The 18,473-nt window shown below is 42.6% G+C and overlaps 1 protein-coding gene and 1 long non-coding RNA gene across 3 annotated transcripts in view; both read left to right on the plus strand.

The window, feature by feature from the left end:
- cad (carbamoyl-phosphate synthetase 2, aspartate transcarbamylase, and dihydroorotase) overlaps window positions 1-18,473 on the plus strand; it is a 425,149-nt gene that overhangs the window by 326,075 nt on the left and 80,601 nt on the right. The gene's annotated exons all lie outside the window — the stretch shown is intronic.
- On the plus strand, window positions 4,740-5,745 carry LOC144542733 (uncharacterized). Its single transcript, XR_013507429.1, has 3 exons — window positions 4,740-4,845; window positions 5,413-5,489; window positions 5,640-5,745. It is a non-coding gene; the product is annotated as an uncharacterized LOC144542733 (long non-coding RNA).

The raw sequence follows: 18,473 nt of genomic DNA on the forward strand, positions 1-18,473 counted from the left end.
TTATTCGGTGTGTATGTCAGGTGGGATGGGACACACTGGACTTTAACATCACTGTTACAGTAAGTCTAGTTGTTATTGGTGTGAACATCAGTCAGCTGGATCACCAGGACTTTTTAGTCTGAACCATCCATGAACCCATTTGGCAATGATTTGAGATCGGGCAGAGTCTGCGGTAGTCCAGGGTAGTTCAGGGTAGTCCAGGGTAGTTCAGAGTAGTCCAGGGTAGTCCAGGGTAGTTCAGGGTAGTCCAGGGTAGTCCAGGGTAGTTCAGGGTATTTCAGGGTATTTCAGGGAAGAAACCTGAATGTCTTCTCAATGGTTTTTTCTGTGCAAATCGCAGCACAAGCCACAATTGCTGCAAGCTGTATGTGCTGCATGTTTGATTTGGTATCAAAATATCACAAAATCACATTCTCCTGAGAGAGTTGCGTCCGCTTGTTCTCATTCTTTGGTTTACAGTCTATGGTCTTTAGATCTGTGCTCCTCAAAGACAGCTGTATGCAAGGGCGTAGGTTTGATTTTGACATTGGTAGGGACACAAATGGGGGAGGTCCGGAGGGGATGTAACCCCCACTGGAAGCTGAGGCATTTTACATTTATGATAGACTTCTGACCGCCATTTCATATCATCTAGATCAGTGATTCTCAACCTTTTTCATATCGAGGACCCCTAGTTTAGTCCACATTAGAGCCATGGACCCCCATTTGATGAGATTTTGTCTCTCGGACCCAATACTAATATTGAGAATATATTAATATTAATATTGAGAATACTTTTATTGTTAGATATGATTTTGATCCAGAATCCCATGACTGTCTGTATTGTAGGTAGAGAGATAACAGTGAAACTAAGATCAAAACAGTCATTCTTCTACATTCTGTAATTGTGTTAACTATTTGTAAATTAAATAATGCTGAAGTTTAACAATTCATCAATTTGCTGGGGACCCCCTGGAACCCCCTCAAGGACCGCTGGTGGTCCCCGGACCCCACGTTGAGAACCACTGATCTAGATAGTTATGGTAGCCAATACACTCATTAACAGACACACAGACACAGGGGTGTAGCACATTAATGAATCCTTTACTCAAATTTGCCAGCTGAATGGGACTTTGAAGAGCACATTTTGTTTTAAGGCAGGTACTGTAGTACTGTTGCCTATTCAAACCAACGATCTGTATTTACATTTAAAATAATAATAATAATAATAATAATAATAATGATAAGATATTGTAAACTATATCCAAACCCTACATACAAACAGCTGAGTCAAACACATGCCTACGCCTTTCATTAACAGAGATGAACTGTTGGCATATTTGTTTTACATCAGTGTTGTCCAGTGTGGCACACAGCAGCATTGTTCAGTCTCACTTGTGACATGTAGGCTACTTACGGTCGTCACCCGTCACAGACGCACGCGACACGGTACTTAAATAAACTAACTTTAATGGCGAAACACAACTGTTACTAATATAAAATAGGATGGAGTCTTCACTCGCATGCTCGCCGGTAGGCGGAGCTTTGGCTCTTCTTGCCCACAGCATTTCATACGTTAGCAAGAAATGGCAAAGCCAATCAGCGATTTTTTTGGGGGGGGTTAGGGAGGCGGTGTCACGCCAATTTTTATCCGGGTGACGCAATAACATTCTAAAACAGCTGTTATACTAAAGTTTCGTTACAGCGTCCGTTGCTATGCCGACACGGGACACAAATGCACTACACCAATGCAGCGGGACTCGTAGTAGAGAACGCTATCTAGTCTCATTGACTAGACACTGACGGACAAAACAACGTTTATTGTCAATCAAAATAATTGCTAGGGACATTTCAGAGTCGCTTGATATTGGTAGGGACACGTCCCTACCGTCCCTACCCAATTCTACGCCCTTGGCTGTATGTGTCACACAAGACTTAAAGGGGGGGTATCCTAGTAAGTGGCAATTCCTAGTATTTCTGGTTATTTTGGTACTTGGAGGTGTAAAGTAATCACAGTAAAAAACAGGAATCATGTTACTATGCCGTTTCCCCACAGTCGCCAACTATAAAACACGCCCCCTTGTACAAGCCAGTCAGATTTTGCTCCAGTTTCTACTTAGACACTGGACTGTCTAAAATCGACCAATCAGCTACTACTACTAACTACTCATTAACATATTCGCGCCCAAGCACCTGCAAACTTCGCCTTGTCTAGCTCCGACCGCGTCCGCCATTTCACCTCTGCGACTCTTAATGAGAAAGATGACAAGCAAATCAGGCAACGCCAACTGCTCTGTTTCTGGCTGCAAATCAGCCAACAAGTCCTTACATCGACTTCCCAAAGATATGGGACTTCGTTCTCAGTGGCTTCAGTTTATTTTTAGTAACTGCATTCCTCCGAAAGTCAGCCACCACTTGTTGGTGTGTTCTGCACACTTTTCAACGGAGTGCCTAATGAACGAGGCTGAATACATCGCCGGATTTGCAGGGAGACTTTTACTCAAACCAGGATCAGTACCAACCATCCGGGATCCATCTGCAAGTATTCATTGTGTAAGTAGCCTGTGTGGCGAGATAAATCTATTATTTTGTTAGTTATAGCCGCAGTTCAGCTGTAGTACTGAAATTAGCTTGGCTAGCCGGCGCTAGCTAGCGCTAGCTACCAGTAGCCTAGCCAAAGCATGCAACACACTGAATATATGTGTGTGAAACAAGTGCTCTAACCCGCAAATCTGTACAGAAAAAATGTGTCTTGCTACTAGTATGTGTGTGGTGTATTTACCATGCTGCTAAGTTGTCTCTTCCATGTCACATGCATTTCCTACCAATATGGTGCTTTACCACATACACAGCTCATCAGCTATGGCTGTCATTTGATTATAATCACCTGTTAATGTATTGCAATCGGCTGTTATTTTCCTACCAAGATGGCTGTGTGGTGATGTAACAGAATACTATGAATTAAATGCAACTTTCTTGATAAGTTGCCCATCAGTTGGCTAACATGTAACCACAAGTTGCATTTTCTTTGACAGTTAGGTTATCCAGTTAGGTATTGAGTTGCTGGACATGTCACTTAATTTGATCAGGTCACTGATTTATACTAAATTTCCTGATATCAATTCTATCTTCCTTAGGTTGCATCCTGTTTGCCAGTCCCTTCTAAAAAGGACGTAGGCTGCCAGACAGACTCCTGTAAGAGATCTGTTGGGACACAGCTTTCCAGGGGAACATTGCAAAGTCATATAAGAAGCCGAGGTTAGTTATGCTACATGTTAGCCACATGTAAAGGTTATTTCCAAATAATTTGCTTTGTGATATTGCAATAAAATACACAATTTATTCTTTTGTGAATATAAATTAGTTTTATGGGAAACTGTTGACATCACGTCTCATGACTTCCAATGTGTCATTGTGCATGTGCTTATGGATGTATACTCTTCAGTCATCAGTCAATATATTGTCTCCAAAATAGCTTCACAAGCAAGTGTTCCCACTGTAACTGTTGGAGTAGGCACCACTGGCTGCCTGGAGTCTGCATCACCACTGTTCTCACCCACACCTCTGAAGCCCATTCGTCCTGCCAAAAGGCCGCGCCTGGACTTTGATTTTGAAGGTAATTAAATGAACAAGGCAGGGTCAACAATTGCCTTGTACATAACTTCTTGCTTGGATCTGAAATGTGTTCTCTACATGGTGGGACTAGAATTGTGGTTGAAATGTTAGTCAATGATTCTAATGCAGAAAATCTGACATCAAATTGCAAAGAAACCCACGCCTCCAATGACTCATAATGTAACTAGTCTGCTACTATTCAGCAAGTTGGAATGGTTCAATAACATCTACCTTTGCTATTGATCTCTAAACTGCAATCATTAGTTCCCATTGTTAACCTTCCATATCAGAGGATGCCACTGGTCTCATCAATTTGTTTACATCCACCATTACAACTCTGCTTGTCTCCGTGTTATTTTCTGCTCCTAGAAGATCTTGAGGATGATGTCGAGTCCACTGAACCTGACGACTCAACATACAATCCGAGTGACTCTGCCACCATCTTGACTCAGTCAACAAACCCATCGTAAGTTATTTTCAAATGCTCCACACCTCATCAGAAATTGTTCCTTTAGTGCTGTATTGCTCCATTATCAGTGTCAGCTTGACACCCAAAAACACACACTGGCTTTCACAGTAAGATGCTGTCACAAGCTACTTAAATCTTATTTCTTCTGTGTACTTGGAGGCTAACAATAACAATATCTCTTATCTACAAAATCTGTTCTTTATATTTCTTTGTAAAGGCAAGACTCAAGGTCCATTTATGACATCCCGAAATATATTGTGTTCGAGGACTGTCTCCTTCAGCTGTTTGAGCTCTGTCCAGTATGCCAAAGGGTGTGTGACTTGCAAACAAGGAGGCGAGGGACATTTCTGGCTGTGGACCAGTTGTGCCCCCATTGCCAGTACAGCAGGAAGTGGACAAGTCAGCCCATAATTGGTAGTACTCCTGCGGGAAACCTCCAACTTTCAGCTGCTGTTTACTTCACTGGCTCATCATTCATTCAACTGGAGAAGGTATTTGGTTTGATTTGAATAGCCACCTATGCAGAATGTGAAGTTTGTGTGGTTTTGTGTCATAAATGCATCCAACTAAACCCTTGAACTCTGTTTCATTTTTTCCAAACCAGGTCATGGCTGCAATGCGTCTCAAGGCCTTTGAATACAACACATTTCGCAGGCATGCCAGGATGTACCTTGAGCCGGCAATTGTGCATAAATGGAGGCAAGAACAGGACGTCACCTTACAGCAGCTATGCCAACAGGAGAAAGTCATCATCGGAGGTGACATGCGGGCAGACTCCCCAGGTTAGTAATTTGGTAAACTCAATTGTGAAAGCAAGTTAGAATGGTGGGAGTGGGATGATCCAGTCTGTTAAAACACAGTCATATTCATCTATGTTTTTTTTTGCCAACCCTTCACATACTGGCAATCAGGGCTTAAAACTAACTTTTTTTCACGACCATCCCAAAACCGTCCCAGGACCTACTTTTAACACATTGACCATCTCAAAATACAGTATATATTATATTTTACATTATCCTTAAACATTGCATTATCATTATATCATATTATATTTATTAGAGCTGGCATAAAAATGTTGCGCAGCGTGTCACCTAGAGTTGTCACAGTGGTGCTATTTTTTTTTCACCAGTGGTGCTTCCCTCCACAACCCCGTTTATACCGCCTTTCCCCACTAGAGGGTGGTCTAACCGCTATCAAAGTCAGTCACGAAAACAAAAGTGAAACTTAAAATTCTACAATCTATTGATAATTAAGTTGTGAATTCAATTTCATGTCTGTGATATATGCCCAGATTTCTTTGGTGGTGTTGTACTGAACTCATGCTGGGAACTCTGTTTGTACCTTCTTAGGCCACTCCGCTAAGTACGGCTGTTATTCTGTTATGAATCTTGAGACACACAAAATCATTGATCTTCAGCTTGTGCAGGTTAGTAATCGGCGTGTGTGGACTAAAACCAGCGCACTGGTCTTATTGATGACCAAATTTTGATCAGTCAGACTAGTGCTTTGTTTCAAGAAGACATGTGGTAATGATTCTCCAACATGTTTTCACTTTTTGTTTTTGTGTTTCAAATAGAGCAACGAGGTCGGTGGGAGCTACCACATGGAGAAAGAAGGCCTGAAAAGAAGCCTTGCACTTCTGGAGGACCGGGGGGTGAAACTGGACAGCATTGTCACAGACCGGCACCCACAGATACAGAAGTTCCTGAGGGACAAGGACATCCAACATTTCTATGATGTCTGGCATCTGCAGAAAGGTAAAAATGAAAGGATAGGTTAACTTATTTTGCACCCAGACCCTGTATAAACTTTGTGTGGCATGACGTACAAGCCATAATTTCACCCATCACACAAGTATTGCTACATCCTCTCACCATGCTCCAACACACTCCAATGGGACAGTTGTTTTAGCCTTCAAAAATCATGCGTTTCCTTTTCGTAAATGGGAAGCTTGCAGTAGAGTCACAAACTGTACATCGTATCAAACAGAGTGTCATTGGTCCTGAGCAAATGAGTAATTCTGACAACTTCCACACAAGCGTATGAAAGTCAATATAACAATAGGATGTACAGTTTAAAACCAAAACGTGTCGAACCATCAGACTGTACTTTGAATTTAAATAAATTATATGTTTCATAAGTTTTGAAGGCTAAAATGATTGGTGAGAGAATGTAGCAGAACGGTAAGTTGCTCAATACTAAAGAGATGAGATGATTATGTCCTGTACTAGTCTGCATCATGCCAGACCCTTTAAATAGGGTTGAGGTTCCAAAAAAGTAAACCAACCCTTTAATCGTGGTTGTTGGCATCATGATCTACTTAATGAAATCCTTTTCATACTACATAAGAGGATGATTAGGATTGGTTCATACTTGTTATCAATAGTGCAAAAAGGGACATTCTTCAATCAATTGCATCTAGGTAAAAATTGCAGTAACTCTAAACATTAGTTGTTCATTATTTCTCTCAATTTTAAGGTGTGTCTAAGCAGGTGGACAAGGTGGCCAAGGAAAAGGACTGTGAAATTATCCAGAGGTGGCACCCAAGCCTGAAAAATCACCTGTACTGGACAGCATCATCTTCCAAGACAGGACCAGAGAGGGTAGCTAAGTGGATGTCAGTGATCAACCATGTCCAAGACATTCACACACATGAAGACCCACTCTTCCCCAAGTGTCAGCATCCTGACCGCATTTCAAGGGACCGGAGCAAGTGGATAAAACCAGGTACTGACATGGCTAGCACCCACCCACTGTTTACAGGTTTTGAAATTGTATGAACGATTAATTTTGTTTAACACTTTTCATACCATAAAATAACAGGGGGATGGGGGCGGTTTTCAGGCTGTACCTGTCTACGATGCATTACAATGAGAATGCAGACCGCCTCCAGGCCACATCCTCCACTGGTGCACCAGCCATTGAGATCACCTTTCCCAAGGCCAAGAAGGGGGGATACAGTGTCAAACCCGTCAAAACAGAGCCAACATTCCGTAAGTTACAAACGCAGATTTATTAGTAATCTGAATATAAATTTGAAATGCAAAACATACATGCAGCACAATGGCAATAAAAAACAAAATGAACATTTGTACTACTGTGGCATTTTAGACTATATAGACGAACTACTGGAGCTGCTCTTTGAGAGCGTTTTCCCGGACCCTGCACCCTATGTGGAAGAGGTCCTCAAAATCCCCATCCCTGATGACCTGTGCGCCCAGTTCCAGCGACCAACCAAAGAGGAGGCCCTCGCCGGATTTGTGTCCCGCTTCAGTCGAGGGGGGGTCTGAAGCCAGTGTAGGCACCCTCCACATCTGGGTACTCCTGGCGGATGCGGAGGACGACACAGGAGGGTATAACGACCCTGATCCTCCGGCCCAGCAAGCCCCAACACCAGCTCACAAAACTCCTGTAAGCCAGGAACCTGTAACGGCTGCAGATGGGACACAGACACAAATTTACACACACAATTTACAGCTTTGTTGTTTGTGGTTAGAGGCATGCAGAGATGAACAAACACCTTTTTAATGTGATTTTGCATACATGAACATATACCATGATATATAAATATCTGAAAAAGTCCTTTATGATTTATTGTTGTTGATTTCTTCCATTTAAAACATATTAAAGTAGCAACCCCACTAACCCCCTTTTCCAACCACTACTAATCCTCAGTTTTCCAACATGTCTAAGATTTGAGATGTATTGTTATGTTTGTTAGTTTTAACCAATAATATGATCCAAGCAGATTCAATTTGGAAACGCTTATTCTATATATATATATATATATACAATATTTACTTACTGTATAATACTTAAAAAATGTAGAATATTGATCACAATGCATTTGCAATCATTTCCAGAAGTATTCCTGACATAACCAATAGCATTCCAATAACTTACCAACCCATGATGAAATTAAGTTTGAGCATTATTGATATAGGATACTGTTGGAAATGATTACAAATTTATTGTGACCATATAATTAGATATAGTGTCCCCTTTGGGCCAATCGGTACCATTCTTTGTTTCCAAGTAGTGAATGACCAGGACTATCCATGTGCCAAATTTGAAAAAAATGTATCGGCCTGAATATAAAACAGTAATTCCTAGGAAAGTAATAGGTTACCACTGTGGTAACCTATTACTTTGGATCATATTAGTGGTCACAGAATGCAACTCTGTATTGAAGGAAGTGCATAGCATTCACACAGATCCACCATGATGCAGGCTTGATGTTGGTGTCACTACCAATAATTATCACTGGAAGGAAATGTGTACATATCTATTATTTTTTTTTTTTTATTGTTATACTGGCAGCAACTACTTGATTGTGTGCTCTGTCTCTTTTCAGTGAGTGCTTCCATATTGCACTCTAAATGCAGTCATTCCAGTTACCCAATTTCAAAATTAATCTTATCACTATTTTCATAGCCACTTGTAGATAACATTGACCATTAAACATAATAATTATTGCATTATTTAACCAAAAATAAGATGAAAATAAAATAATCCACCTTCCACAGCATCATTATTCCAATTCTAAAATCAAGTCTAGATTGATGGAACTATTGTGCAAGACTTTTTCTTTCCTATTAATTTCACCTCATTTTTGAAGAAATGGTTAGTTGGCAATAAAACTGCAAGAGGCGCATAATTATCTGTTAGCTAGAGAGGTATACTGTATTTCCTCTAATATTGGCCCAGGCCTTTATTTACCTCAACTGCAGAGGGTACCAGGCCTTTATTGGAAGCAGGCTTATATTAGAGACAGACCTTTATTTCTAATTCCCTCTGTTTGATAAGTACATTTGCTCATATTTTAGTATGAAGTTTGATTTTCTGTAGCCGTTTTTTTGTTATTGCAATGCATTACGATAATTACGGTAATCGACGACGGCATGCTCCAGAGACTTCCACCGGCCTGTGGCACTTGTACGTTACTACAAACTACAATTACAAACAGGCACCAGGAGTTTACCGGTATCCACCGTTGTTTGCATGTACGCTGAAGCTAACTGAAGCTAAAGTAGAATCTATACAATTATATCATATCGCCGTTTATTTCGATGCGCGAGCTCAGTCCACCTGACAGCCCTCTGTTCTGTCGGCGGCATGGAGGTTTCGGTGCGCCGAGGGCTTACTGCCGACGCTTCGAGTTTCCCGGGGACACGGTTCCGGCCAGTGCCGATAGCTGGGCGCAGATTTGTTCCCGGTGATCCGGCCGAGATTGCGGCGGGGTCCCCACGCCGATGGGTCACCGGGTGTCCCCGATAGGTACGGGCTGAGGCAGCGGCGGAGGGAGGAGACGGACACGGTCCAGCCATATACTAGGTTTTGACCTAGTCTTGTTTCCTTTGTTTTTTTCCCCGGCCTGTATTTGTTCGTGTCGGCCACGGCCCCGGCCATTATCGGAGACCCGGCTTTTAATTGACTACCGGCCACTATTAGAGGAAATACGTTATGTACAGAGGAGTATGAGACGGAGGGAGGCATGCAGCGATGGTGAAATACCAAAGACTATGACACAAGGGAGAGAAATGGTTTTATGTACAGCAAATCAAACATTACCCTTTTTACCACCTGCTAATTCTGCTTCCCTCTATGAGGATTGGCTGCAGGAGCAAGTGAAACATGTAAATAGACAAATAAGACATTTCATGATTGAGTAATTTGTATGGTTGGCAGTGTTTCAAGCCTTTTGTTACCTATCTTGATACTGTATGTTTTTGTTGATCATAAAAAAAAACACTGCATTTATGGCAGCCTGATTTGTTTATTCAACTGCACAAATTTCACACATTACAAGTCACTGCGTTAGCTGTTAAAAAATTGGACTTACTTTTCCATTCTCCCGAGATGCAAGGGACCATAGTCTGCTCTATAAATATTTAGGGCATTCTGCAGAGAATAGGGATTAAGGCAGACAGGATGAAGGCCAGGGTGGTCCACCATACAGGTTGGTGGCTCAGGGAGCTGGTTACACCTCCTCATGACCTATTGGATGCAGAAGGTAGGATTACATAAAGGATAAAACAATCATATTTTTGTCTGAAAAATAAGCATGATTTATGTGGAATGCAAAAAGTGAACGTTTACTAATGCTACACGTAAGCACACAAATGAACAAAAGTGCATAAGTGAGCACTAATGCGCTTATGTAGCATTAATAAACTTACGGTTTTGTATTCAAGGTACTTGTTTATTTTTTAGTTATCTGGGAAGACCTTAACCTACTGTGTTTTTATGTGGATACCTGGACACATTTTTGTCTTGAAAGCTTGTTTAAACATTACATATCTATAGCTGATACTTCTCAACCTGCACAGCAACTGCACCTTTGGAATCTCTCTGCAGCAAACATTCTCTGCTTCTGTGGGCATCTTCTGGCAGTTGCCACAAGTACACCTGTCAGAATAGTGCACAGACTATTAAAATGTGATCAGTCTCCATCCACAACAGGGATTCCTTGTAAACTTGGATTGCTATAAGCAGGGTAAGGCCTAGGAGGTTGAGTAATAAGTGACAGGATTAAAGAAACTTGGTCCATAAAGCCGGTTCCAATGTATGTTGCCATAGCTACTTATGGATCTGCCAGCCACTATAGTCAGTAAATATAGATACAGCATTATTCATTCAAACAAATTGCTAACTTTAGATTGCCTATACCTTAGCATACATAACTATGTGGCTATGCTAATTCATATTAGCAAACAATTGGTAACTATGTATGCTAATTCACATTAGCCTCATCATAAAGCTAACGTACGAAGGCTCGACAGTTTACAGTTAACCAACATGGCATCAACTTACCACTCTGAAACATCCTGCTGTGACCTGTGCTGTTGAATTTGTTCCTCCAAAATGTCTTCATTCTCTGGATCAGATTCAGGCTCGAACATGTACGGTCTTGGAGCGGTAGCCATTGTGCTAATGTCTTCTTGTTTGTTATGCTCTCTCCAAAGGAGGAGGGGGCGGGCCTTCCAGAACACCCAGCCAATCAGAGCAGTAGCTCATTTGCATAAGAATCTTCTTGTGTAAAACGACCTATTCTCTTGTAGGTGGGAAACAAGCACTGGAAAGTGAATAGCTAAAGATATAGCTAAACGATTTTTACTGAAAAAAACTTAACAGATGTATTTTATAGACACCAGGTAATTATATAAAATTGCTGAAAAAGCAAACGATACCCCCCCTTTAAAATCTTCAAATTTCAGTTCTTAAATGTGCGCTGTTCAATCTTTTGTCGCTTATGATTGGAAAAATCTTTTGTCCCATGCTTAATGCATTGATTTTTCAGTCTTGATGTTGTTATCTTGGATAACTGCCCGCTCCTGTTTAGAAATAAAATTAACCTGAGTAGAGTCAAAACCAGGATCGGAACTCATGACTGTCTGCACCAGGGCTTCAAGAGACAGCAGCTTTTCTTATCTAAAAACATTTATCTATGAAATTAAACACTGCCAAAGTCTCTAAAATGAGAGCAATCAAGGCAGAATATTGCAGATAAATGTGTAAGGCTGTGTTCACATGCCATGTTTTTTTTCAAAATTGCCTCCGTCTTTTTACGTGAAAACAAATGCAGAATGGCTGCAAGACACACGACAGGCTGGCTCTGCGGCCGGCGGCTTTCTGGCAGTGGAGCGATTTCAAAAGATGAGAAAGCTTCAACTTTTCAGAAAAACACCAGGTGACGTGAACCTCTTTTTTTCTCAGCCAACCAATCACAGTGAAGGAGAGGCAGGTTTCCCACAACAAAGATGGAGAAACTGATCGTTGTAGTGGGTGAATATTCAGAGGGGAAGGGATCATAAAGAGGCAGTGTCATCAGACTGGATGTGTTGTGGATTATCTGCTAAGCCTCAACACTATTATCTGTTAGAAGTGCTAACCAGCTGTTGCTCCTCAGCTAACGTCAGATAACGCTTTTTATTTTCCTCACAAGAAGCTTTTTCCACAGATTCGCTGTGTGAATGCAGCCTCACTAATCTACAGCCCATATTGCATTACTGAAGTTACCTAAACTCAAAAGAAATATTTTGTTCTGTTTGCAAAGTTTACATTTCAATTGTTTGACAAATTTCCACTAAACTGGATTAAGTAACCTAATTCAAACTTGAATGGATTATCGTTCATGAAATTGAATTCAAATAGAACTAAATAAATGATTGAATAAATGTATGCAATTTGTGAAATTATATTGATGACATTGATGATACTGATGAGTGACGCTGGTCAATAAAATACAGGTTTGGGGCGTCCTGGAGGCGCAGTGGCTCGTACCGCGGGAACACGTCCTGGGTTTGAACCCGACCCAGAACCTTTGTCACATGTCACCGCCCCCCCCCCCCCCCCCTTAGTCTTTCCTCTCTCTCTCAACTTTCAACTGTCTAATGAAGGTAAAAATGGCCACAAAATAATAACATACAGATTAATCTTGACTGATTGGTTTATTGGCAAACAGATCAATAAAACTACAGTCTACAGGGCAAAAAAATACACTTCATCTTCTTTTATCATATTAGCATGTATGTTGTGTGTGTGTCAGTGTGTGTGTGTCAGAGTGTGTGTATGTGTGTGTGTGTCAGTGTGTGTCAGAGTGTGTGTGCATGTGTGTGTCAGTGTGTGTGTGTCTGTGTGTGTGTGTGTGTGTGTGTGTCAGAGTGTGTGTGTGTCTGTGTGTGTGTATGTGTGTGTGTGTGTGTCAGAGAGTGTGTGTGTGTGTCAGTGTGTTTGTGTCAGAGTGTCAGTGTGTGTGTGTCAGTGTGTGTGTGTCAGAGTGTGTATCTGCTGCTCCCAGTGTTTGTTCCAGCTCTGTAGTTCAGCGAGTTGTCTGCGTCTGCCAGCGTCCGAACGCAACAACTGTCCTAGAGCCGCTCGAACCGCTGACACACACACACACACACACACACACCACACACACACACATGTAAATAATGTAACTGCTAAACTGGGACACTTAAAATGTGTGTGTGTGTGTGTGTGTGTGTGTGTGTACCTTCAGAGCTGCGTCTCTCTGCTCGATAACAGCCAGATGTCCCAGGGTGCACTTGGCCGTAGTAATGGAGGCAGTCGTCGCCACGGTGACGGAGGATGCTGTGGCTGTCGGGGTGTCAGCAGGAGACAGGAAGGAAACACCCGGCCAGGTCCTGACACACACACACACACACACAGGAAGGTCAGTCTGACCTCTGACCTCTGACCTCCTGGACAGCAGCATGACCCCAGACGTCGGGGTCAGAGGTTACCTGCTGCCTCTGGACAGTTGTTGTTGTTGTTGTTGTCCTGTCTCCATGGTAACCACACCGTGTTCAGACTGGGGAGCTGCCTGGTCCGGTGCTGCCTCCGTTTCTATGGAAACACGATCAATAATATTATTAAAACTCTCCTGTGTTACTGGACCCAGAGAGGTCAGGGTCAAAGGTTAAAGGTCAAAGGTTAAAGGTCAAAGGGTACCTCCAGGTTGGTCAGGGTTAACGCGCTGAAGATTCTGACAATATATAAAAAAATTAGTTTTTCACTTTTTTCACCTATTTACAATTAATAAACATTTTATTTTCTTGGTTCCATCATAATTTTCCTCCAACTGGATTTCAGTGTTCCACTTGTTCAGACTGAAAGGTTTAATAAACATAAAGAAAGAGATTCACTTCAAATCAATTCAGCAGCAGGACTCGTTTTTTATATATTGTCAGAATCTGCTTTGTCAGCGTTCCTTTATGTACTAGAAGTGAGGAGAGAAATGGAGAGAGAACAAAACACAATTCTCCAGTCTCCTCTACCGGAGCAACAGATCACAGAATCACTGATTTTTATCATGGAGGAAGAGACACAACCCAAGACACTACCAGAGGTACACTGAGATTTAAAGGTTAAAGGTAAAAAGGTCAAAGGTTACCTCCAGGTGTCAGCAGGTTGTCCAGCTGGAACAGCAGGCTCTCTGTCAGAGAGGACAGTGATGTTACAAACTCCTCCCTTCTGACACGCACACAGTCCTGAGGAACAAAACAAACAGCCAGCAAGCAGCTCAGAACACCTTCATCATCATCATCCTCATAATCATCATCTCACCCCCCCCCCCCCAGCTCCAGGTGCGCCCTGCAGACGGCGGTGTGTAGCTCCACCCCCCTCTGCTCCTCCCTCCTCCTCAGATCCTCCAGCTCCTCCTGACTGGCCGGCTGGCTGAGAGTGAGCCGCAGCCTGCTGACATGGAGCCGCTACACACACACACACACACACACACACACAGTCTGAACTTTAGGTTCCTTATCCAGGCTGAAGGAAATAAAGAAACCAGTAACTAACTAGTTAACAAACTGACTGTAAATTCTATGTTCTCTATATGTTCTGTCTGTTCTCTGGGTTTATATGTTCTCTACAGTATATGTTGTATTTGTTCTATATATATATATATACTGTATATTCCCTCTGTTTTCTATATGTTCTCTATCTGTTCTACATATTTTTATGTATATATATGTTCGATATCTTCTCAATATGTATTGATCTATATATGCTGGATATGTTCTCTGTGTTCTCTATATGTTGTATTTGTTCTGTATGTTCTCTATATGTTCTGAATGTTCTCTGTATGTTCTATATGTTCTCTATGTTCTCTATATGTTCTGTCTCTCCATCCTGTCTGCTGGATGCTGATTGATCAGCTGATCAGATCGATACCTTCTGCTCCTCGCTGGCCTGCAGCATCTCCTCCGGCCTCCGCCTGACTCCGCCCACCTCCTCCATCACCTCCTCCATCACCTCCACCTCCTGCCGTCGCCCCTGGTTACTAAACAAAACCCCTGGCAACGAACACAGCAGCTGCTCCAACACACACAGCTGGTCCCCAAACTCTGAGAGACAGACAGGCAGGCAGACAGACAGGCAGACAGACAGACAGGCAGGCAGACAGAAAGCGTTTAGTTATGTTACAGTGTGTGTGTGTGTGTGTGTGTGTGTGTGTGTATCAGTGTGTGTGCACAGTCTTTAATCAAGTCTCTGAATTCCTTTCTGAGAACAACCTGTATGATCCTAACCAGTCTGGCTTCAAACGCAGACACTCTACCGAGACTGCGCTCTTGTCTGTAGTGGAAACACTGCGATCAGCTAGAGCTGCCGGTCAGTCCTCTGTTCTAATGTTGCTCGACCTATCGGCGGCCTTTGACACGATTAACCACCAAATCCTCCTCTCCACACTCGCTGAGCTTGGCTTCTCAAGATCTGCTCTCCGCTGGTTTGAGTCCTACCTCTCAGGGAGATCTTTTAGAGTGTCTTGGAGAGGGGAAGTGTCTAAATCGCACTGCTTGTCCAAGGGGTATCTCAAGGGTCAGTGCTTGGACCCCTTCTCTTTTCAATATACACCACCTCACGGTGCAGTCATCCGCTCACATGGCTTCTCATACCATTCATATGCTGACGACACCCAGCTCTTCCTATTGTTCCCGCCAGACCACCCCACAGTCTCGGCACGGATATCGGCATGCCTCGCCGATATCTTGGCATGGATGAAGGAACGCCACCTTCAGCTTAACCTGTCAAAGACTGAGCTCCTTGTCATCCCAGCCAGTCCCTCTGTACAACAACAGATCAGTATCCAGCTCGAATCAGCTCAGCTCATTCCCGCAAAGTCTGCCAGAAACTTGGGTGTCATGATTGATGACCAACTAACCTTTAAGGAGCATGTGGCTTCTGTTGCTCGGTCATGCCGATTTGCCCTGTACAACATCAGGAAGATCAGACCCTACCTGTCTGTACATGCAGCACAACTCCTAGTACAGGCGCTTATAATATCACGCCTTGACTACTGCAACTCCTTACTGGCAGGGCTCCCGGCATGTACGCTCAAACGTAGTCCTTGATGCTCGCCTACAAAGCAGTAACCAAAACGGCTCCCACCTACCTGAACTCCCTCATTCAGGTCTACGTTCCCTCCCGCCCACTATGCTCTGCCAAGGAACGGCGCCTGGTGCTGCCACCACAACAAGGCCCTAAGTCTCTAGCCAGACTCTTCTCTTCTGTGGTTCCTCGGTGGTGGAACGAGTTACCAAACTCCATTCGATCCGCAGAGTCCCTCTCAATCTTTAAGAAAAGGCTAAAGACCCAGCTCTTTAGTGAACACCTTCTTACCTGATGGACTGTGTAACCAAAAAAAAAAAAAAAAAAACTCTTTATCTGCCTCTATGCACTCTATGCATTGCCTCTATGCACTGCCTCTATGCACTGCCTCGTAGCACCTATGTCCTGTTGGACCAGAATTTAGCTTTATGGCACTTACTCTCGTTGTTCTCTCCTGACTAGAACCTTGCTTGTGTTGTATTAAAATCTCATGTGTACGTCGCTTTGGATAAAAGCGTCTGCCAAATGGGAAATTGTAAATTGTAATTGTAAAATAAAAGCAAGTAATCACACTCCTGTCATGATCCAGCCTCCGTGAACCTGTCTGCTGGTTTTGTCTGGCTGGCTATTCGTTTCCCTTGCCCGCTCTCTCTCCACACCTGGTCTTCATCCACAATCAGCGCACCTGTCCTGGATCAAGCAATCACCACTCCTCTTCACTCCAGTATAAAGACGCTGCAGAGAGAGCCAGTCACTGCCGGATCGTTGTGCCATACATGGAACGCCTGTTTGCCTGCCCGCCTCGTCTACTCGCCTAGCCCCGCCAGCCAGCTCTCATCCTGGGAATCACCTCCACCTGGCTGCCTTCCCCATGGACTTCCCTCCCCAAGACCCCAGCTCAAACCACCAGTCTTCTTCTCTTCGTCACCATTAAGCAGAAAATAAAGACTTGTAATTTTGACCTTACCTGCTCGTCCTGGTCTGCATTTGGGTTCAGCCTAGATTCCTGACAGCTCCATTTTTTCTCTGAATATTCGGCGCCGATATCATTATAGTGTGAACGCTTGAGCAACAGCATATTGTTATAGTTTATAGTTATCTTTATAGTTATCGCTCTAGGTGTGAATAACACACACTTTTCTGTCATCCTACTGTGATTATCTTATTAAACAATAACAAAACAAACATCTCTGACTGGTAAAGGCAAATTGACCTCAGACTAGATGTCTGAGGTGAGCATTGCTTCTGTGTGAAGAATGAATGGAATTATTCTACTGTGATCTCAATTTGTCCATTCCAGCGATAATTGCAATAATTTTGATAATTTTGAGCTTAATGCATTGATTCTAATTTTATATTTCATGGCAAGATATGGCCGTTCTTATTCCATAGTGCCAGTCGGGCTGTTTATGTGGTTTGCTTAACCCTCCTGTTATCTTCAAATTTACTAACATCTTTTATCCTTGGGGTCAGTTTGACCCCAGCAATTTAAACCTCCAGAAAATGATTATAATTAAAATTGTTACCCAAGTTTATGTGTCAGGTACTTTATGTTTCTTTGTTGACTACCTAAATAGCCCTTTAAATAAAACTTAACCCCCCCCCACGCCCCCTTATACATCCTGAATACCTATTACGCGACTATGGAAAAATATGCAAATCACCATAAAATCTCACTGATTGACCTAAAATTGGAAAGAAAGATCTTTTTGGTGTTTTAATGGCTTTATATTATTTCTAAGTACAGATTTTTGTTATTTATAACATTTGGAAAGAAAAACAATTTCTGTTACTATCAAGGATAGTAACATGTATTATGTTCGGGGTCAATTTGACCCCAGGAAAAACAAACACAATTTCAAACATTTAGAAGGATTTTATTTGTAAAACAGAACATCATCATCATCATGCTACTGTAAGTGCTATGTATGCGAATATGTATGTGTGAGATAGTAAAAAACAAAGTTACGTAGTCACCAAAATGAGTTTGATAGAATATGAACAGACAGAATATGAACAGCATATTATTTTTCCTACAGGCGACCAGAAGGTACAGTCCAGCCTTTTGTCTGCACTACTATGCACATGATGTGCAGAGAGTGTGTGCGTGCTCCTTGCAGACGTATTTCTTGCATTTCACACAGGTGTTGCTGGTCTTGGAGTCATTTCTGTTGGGACAGACCTGGCACCTGCCACATTTTCTGCCTGCAGTTTGAACCACTGGAGGAGTTGGGGTGTGTGTCTCCGTTTGGATGTCCTTCACAACAGTTGCAGCAGCTGTTGATGCTCTTGGAAGGCACCATCTTCTCTCGATATGAGGTTTCACCAGCGCGTAACTCAGCTGCTCCAGGAAAATCCTCCTTCAACTCAGTTTTCCACTGTTCCAGTCCTTGTTTATTTCGCTCCATATTACAAAGGCATTGTAGGCGCTCACATCAATGATGTTGAAGAAAATGACAAGGGGCCAATGGGCAGTCATGCGTCGGCAGCTGGATGTGGCTGTGACCTTATCCAGGTTATCAACCCCTCCCTTTGTCTTGTTGTAGTCCAAGACCATTTGTGGTTTTCTGTCTTC

The sequence above is a fragment of the Centroberyx gerrardi genome, chromosome 18 (genome assembly GCF_048128805.1).
Source record: "Centroberyx gerrardi isolate f3 chromosome 18, fCenGer3.hap1.cur.20231027, whole genome shotgun sequence".
Lineage (NCBI taxonomy): Eukaryota > Metazoa > Chordata > Actinopteri > Beryciformes > Berycidae > Centroberyx > Centroberyx gerrardi.